Source organism: Salvelinus fontinalis, chromosome 36, assembly GCF_029448725.1.
Source record: "Salvelinus fontinalis isolate EN_2023a chromosome 36, ASM2944872v1, whole genome shotgun sequence".
Lineage (NCBI taxonomy): Eukaryota > Metazoa > Chordata > Actinopteri > Salmoniformes > Salmonidae > Salvelinus > Salvelinus fontinalis.
The window spans coordinates 32,662,435-32,669,018 of NC_074700.1; positions in this window are offsets into that span (position 1 = coordinate 32,662,435).

A 6,584-nucleotide genomic window follows, 5' to 3' on the forward strand; every position below is an offset into this window, starting at 1 on the left:
CCAGAGCGCTCAGGACCTCAGACTGGGGCGAAGGTTCACCTTCCAACAGCACAACGACCCTAAACACACAGCCAAGACAACGCAGGAGTGGCTTCGGGACAAGTCTCTGAATATCATTGAGTGGCCCAGCCAGAGCCTGGACTTGAACCCAATCGAACATCTCTGGAGAAACCTGAAAATAGCTGTGCAGCAACGCTCCCCATCCAATCTGACAGAGCTTGAGAGGATCTGCAGAGAATAACGGGAGAAATTCCCCAAATACAGGTGTACCAAGCTTGTAGCGTCATACCCAAGAAGAGTCAAGGCTGTAATCGTTGCCAAAGGTGCTTCAACAAAGTACTGAGTAAAGGGTCTGAATACTTATGTAAATGTGATATTTAGTAAATTTTTTCATGAATGTACAAACATTTCTAGAAACCTGTTTTTGCTTTGTCGTCATTGGGCATTGTGATGTCATTATGGGGTATTGTGATGTCATTATGGGGTATTGTGATGTCATTATGTGGTATTGTGTGTAGATTGATGAGGGGGAAAAAAACAATTGAATCCATTTTAGATTAAGGCTGTAACATAACAAGTCTGAATACTTTCCTAATGCACCGTATATGTTTATTGTTGAGTTTGTTGTCAGTGTCTTGAACTAGTTGATTTAATGATGTCTAAATGTTCCAGGAGGCAGTGCTCCTGTTGTCTTCGTGCTGGACTTGGCTGTAATTCCTTGACCATGCCGCAGGTGAGGATAACTGTTTGTTATGTGCAATATTTGATTTGTGGAATTCACCGGACAGATGGTTATTATGGATCCCCATTAGCTGTTGCCAAGGCAGCAGCTACTCTTCCTCGAGTCCGGCAAATTAAGCCAGTTAAATGTTGCAGTCCGGTTTTGTGATGAAACAAACGTATGGGGAGTTGAATTTATTCCGCCGCCGTGTGACTGTTGTCGCGGGTCTTATTGTATATTACGGTGGCGTATGAACTAAATGTGTTATAGAGCAAACAACACAATTATGACAACATAGGTTGTAATGTGGCTTTTCTACTAGCCTGGCTTCCTCGGGGATTTTACACCGCTGCTGTTTCAGACTGTCTCTGATTATGCATTCATCTCACCATGAGTCTGCTACTGTGTTGCTGTGTGGATAGACTGTGAGTGTGTGTGTGTGATAATTACATTTGCTACAAAGGCCTATCTTCTTTTAGAGTTTTTATGGTGGATATGGAGAAATGTGTGTCATGTTTTAAGAGGTAGAGGAACTCAGACCTGGAGAAATGTGCATTATATTTTAGGAGGTAGAGACGGACTGAGGAACTAAGACCTGGAGTGTACTTGTGGCATGCTCACACCACACATCACTCTCCTGAATCTCTTACTGTCTCCTCAGTAATCCATAGAGCATCACCCTTCTGAATCTCTTACTGTCTCCTCAGTAACCCATAGAGCATCACCCTCCTGAATCTCATACTGTCTCCTCAGTAACCCATAGAGCATCACTCTCCTGAATCTCATACTGTCTCCTCAGTAACCCATAGAGCATCACTCTTCTGAATCTCATACTGTCTCCTCACATAGAGCATCACTCTCCTGAATCTCATACGGTCTCCTCAGTAACCCATAGAGCATCACTCTCCTGAATCTCATACTGTCTCCTCAGTAACACATAGAGCATCACTCTCCTGAATCTCTTACTGTCTCCTCACATAGAGCATCACTCTCCTGAATCTCATACTGTCTCCTCAGTAATCCATAGAGCATCACTCTCCTGAATCTCATACTGTCTCCTCACATAGAGCATCACTCTCCTGAATCTCATACTGTCTCCTCAGTAATCCATAGAGCATCACTCTCCTGAATCTCTTACTGTCTCCTCACATAGAGCATCACTCTCCTGAATCTCATACTGTCTCCTCAGTAACCCATAGAGCATCACTCTCCTGAATCTTACTGTCTCCTCACATAGAGCATCACTCTCCTGAATCTCTTACTGTCTCCTCACATAGAGCATCACTCTCCTGAATCTCATACTGTCTCCTCAGTAATCCATAGAGCATCACTCTCCTGAATCTCATACTGTCTCCTCAAATAGAGCATCACTCTCCTGAATCTCATACTGTCTCCTCAGTAACACATAGAACATCACCCTCCTGAATCTCATACTGTCTCCTCAGTAACCCATAGAGCATCACTCTCCCGAATCTCATACTGTCTCCTCACATAGAGCATCACCCTCCTGAATCTCATACTGTCTCCTCAGTAACCCATAGAGCATCACTCTCCTGAATCTCTTACTGTCTCCTCAGTAATCCATAGAGCATCACTCTCCTGAATCTCTTACTGTCTCCTCACATAGAGCATCACCCTCCTGAATCTCATACTGTCTCCTCACATAGAGCATCACTCTCCTGAATCTCATACTGTCTCCTCACATAGAGCATCACTCTCCTGAATCTCTTACTGTCTCCTCACATAGAGCATCACCCTCCTGAATCTCATACTGTCTCCTCACATAGAGCACCACTCTCCTGAATCTCATACTGTCTCCTCACATAGAGCATCACTCTCCTGAATCTCATACTGTCTCCTCACAGAGCATCACCCTCCTGAATCTCATACTGTCTCCTCACATAGAGCATCACTCTCCTGAATCTCATACTGTCTCCTCACATAGAGCATCACCCTCCTGAATCTCATACTGTGGGTGTCAGATGAAGGCCCTAAAAAACTGTCAGACTAAAGCCACACATGTCACCATAGACTGTTCTCTCTGCTACCACACGGCAAGTGGTACCGATGCACCAAGACTGGAACCAACAGGATCCTGAACAGCTTCCCCCCCCCCCCCCCCCCCAAGCCATAGGACTGCTATATACAGTAATTAGTTAAATAGTTAGTCTGGGTAGCTATTTATTTAACTATCTGCTTTTACCTTTTTTTTGCACTAACTCTTTTGACTCATCACATAAGCTGCTGCTACTGTCAATCACCTATCCTGTTGCCTAGTTACTTCACCCTGGACCTATATGTAAAAAGCTACCTCAATTACCTCGTTCATCTGCACATCGACTCGGTACTGGTACTCCGTCGAAACGTTGGTTATTAAATTATTGCATCTGAGCTCCTAGAGTGTGCAGCTCTCCTTTTAATTTTTCAAGTGTTCTACTCTACTAGCCAGCACCTCTCCTAAACAGGTGTTCTACTCTGCTAGCCAGCACCTCTCCTAAACAGGTGTTCTACTCTACTAGCCAGCACCTCTCCTAAACAGGTGTTCTACTCTACAAGCCAGCACCTCTCCTAAACAGGTGTTCTACTCTGCTAGCCAGCACCTCTCCTAAACAGGTGTTCTACTCCGCTAGCCAGCACCTCTCCTAAACAGGTGTTCTACTCCGCTAGCCAGCACCTCTCCTAAACAGGTGTTCTACTCTGCTAGCCAGCACCTCTCCTAAACAGGTGTTCTACGCCGCTAGCCAGCACCTCTCCTAAACAGGTGTTCTACTCTACTAGCCAGCACCTCTCCTAAACAGGTGTTCTACTCTACAAGCCAGCACCTCTCCTAAACAGGTGTTCTACTCTACTAGCCAGCACCTCTCCTAAACAGGTGTTCTACTCTACTAGCCAGCACCTCTCCTAAACAGGTGTTCTACTCTACTAGCCAGCACCTCTCCTAAACAGGTGTTCTACTCTACAAGCCAGCACCTCTCCTAAACAGGTGTTCTACTCTACTAGCCAGCACCTCTCCTAAACAGGTGTTCTACTCTACAAGCCAGCACCTCTCCTAAACAGGTGTTCTACTCTACTAGCCAGCACCTCTCCTAAACAGGTGTTCTACTCTACAAGCCAGCACCTCTCCTAAACAGGTGTTCTACTCTACTAGCCAGCACCTCTCCTAAACAGGTGTTCTACTCTACAAGCCAGCACCTCTCCTAAACAGGTGTTCTACTCTGCTAGCCAGCACCTCTCCTAAACAGGTGTTCTACTCTACTAGCCAGCACCTCTCCTAAACAGGTGTTCTACTCTGCTAGCCAGCACCTCTCCTAAACAGGTGTTCTACTCTACAAGCCAGCACCTCTCCTAAACAGGTGTTCTACTCCGCTAGCCAGCACCTCTCCTAAACAGGTGTTCTACGCCGCTAGCCAGCACCTCTCCTAAACAGGTGTTCTACGCCGCTAGCCAGCACCTCGCCTAAACAGGTGTTCTACTCCGCTAGCCAGCACCTCTCCTAAACAGGTGTTCTACTCTGCTAGCCAGCACCTCGCCTAAACAGGTGTTCTACTCTACTAGCCAGCACCTCTCCTAAACAGGTGTTCTACTCTACTAGCCAGCACCTCTCCTAAACAGGTGTTCTACTCTGCTAGCCAGCACCTCTCCTAAACAGGTGTTCTACTCTACAAGCCAGCACCTCTCCTAAACAGGTGTTCTACTCTACTAGCCAGCACCTCTCCTAAACAGGTGTTCTACTCTGCTAGCCAGCACCTCTCCTAAACAGGTGTTCTACTCTACTAGCCAGCACCTCCCCTAAACAGGTGTTCTACTCTACAAGCCAGCATCTCTCCTAAACAGGTGTTCTACTCTGCTAGCCAGCACCTCTCCTAAACAGGTGTTCTACTCTACTAGCCAGCACCTCTCCTAAACAGGTGTTCTACTCTACAAGCCAGCACCTCTCCTAAACAGGTGTTCTACTCTACTAGCCAGCACCTCTCCTAAACAGGTGTTCTACTCTACAAGCCAGCACCTCTCCTAAACAGGTGTTCTACTCTGCTAGCCAGCACCTCTCCTAAACAGGTGTTCTACTCTACTAGCCAGCACCTCTCCTAAACAGGTGTTCTACTTTACTAGCCAGCACCTCTTCTAAACAGGTGTTCTACTCTACAAGCCAGCACCTCTCCTAAACAGGTGTTCTACGCCGCTAGCCAGCACCTCTCCTAAACAGGTGTTCTACTCTACTAGCCAGCACCTCTCCTAAACAGGTGTTCTACTCTACTAGCCAGCACCTCTCCTAAACAGGTGTTCTACTCTACTAGCCAGCACCTCTCCTAAACAGGTGTTCTACGCCGCTAGCCAGCACCTCTCCTAAACAGGTGTTCTACTCTACTAGCCAGCACCTCTCCTAAACAGGTGTTCTACTCTACTAGCCAGCACCTCTCCTAAACAGGTGTTCTACTCTACTAGCCAGCACCTCTCCTAAACAGGTGTTCTACTCTACAAGCCAGCACCTCTCCTAAACAGGTGTTCTACTCCGCTAGCCAGCACCTCTCCTAAACAGGTGTTCTACTCTACAAGCCAGCACCTCTCCTAAACAGGTGTTCTACTCCGCTAGCCAGCACCTCTCCTAAACAGGTGTTCTACGCCGCTAGCCAGCACCTCTCCTAAACAGGTGTTCTACGCCGCTAGCCAGCACCTCTCCTAAACAGGTGTTCTACGCCGCTAGCCAGCACCTCGCCTAAACAGGTGTTCTACTCTACAAGCCAGCACCTCTCCTAGCCATGTTATTACCTGGTACTTCCTGTATATAACCATGTTATTACCTGGTACTTCCTGTATATAGCCATGTTATTACCTGGTACTTCCTGTATATAACCATGTTACTTTTACTCGTCATTGTTACTTGTTATTCACTGTGTATTTATTTCTTTGATGTTTAATCTTAATAGGTTTTTCTTTGTTGGAAAAGGACCCGTCTGTAAGCATGTCACTGTCAGTCTACATCTGTTGTTTAACGAAGCACGTGACAAATAGCATTTGATTTGATCTAACACACTACACAGTCAAGACACACACACACTACACAGTCAAGACACACACACACACACTACACAGTCAAGACACACACACACCAGACAAACACAAGACACACTGTATTTAATTTGTTTATTAAATTCAACATGATCTCAGTAACCAGTTAAAATGTTCCTAGTGAACAGTGTGTGTATGAGAATAAAATATACCTCCCAAATGGAGCCCTATTCCCTATATTTAGTGCACTACTTTAGACCAGAGCCCTATCCCCTATATTGAGTGCACTACTTTAGACCAGAGCCCTATTCCCTATATTTAGTGCACTACTTTAGACCAAGCCCTATTCCCTATATTTAGTGCACTACTATAGACCAGAGCCCTATTCCCTATATTTAGTGCACTACTATAGACCAGAGCCCTATTCCCTAATAGTACACCACTTTAGACCAGTGCCCTATTCCCTAATAGTGCACTAATATAGGGAATAGGGCTCTGGTCTAAAGTAGTGTACTATTAGGGAAATAGGGTGCCATTTAGGACGCAGACACAAAACTGAGCACCTCATGAGAACAACAGGAAAACCTAACAGCCCAGGGTAAACAACATATAAACAAAACAACTGCTGGAGAAACATTATAGAACTTCCTGAATTTATTTACCGGTGTGTGTGTGTGTGTGTGTGTTACCGGCGGTCAACTAAACCAACTGGAGAGACAATATAGACCGGTATCACCGGTACAGTACATGTCAGTTTTGTTCATTTAAAAGGATACTTCTGGATTTTATTTTTGCAACGAGGCCCTTTAACTACTGACCCAGAGTCAGATGAACTCTGTAGATACCATTTTTATAT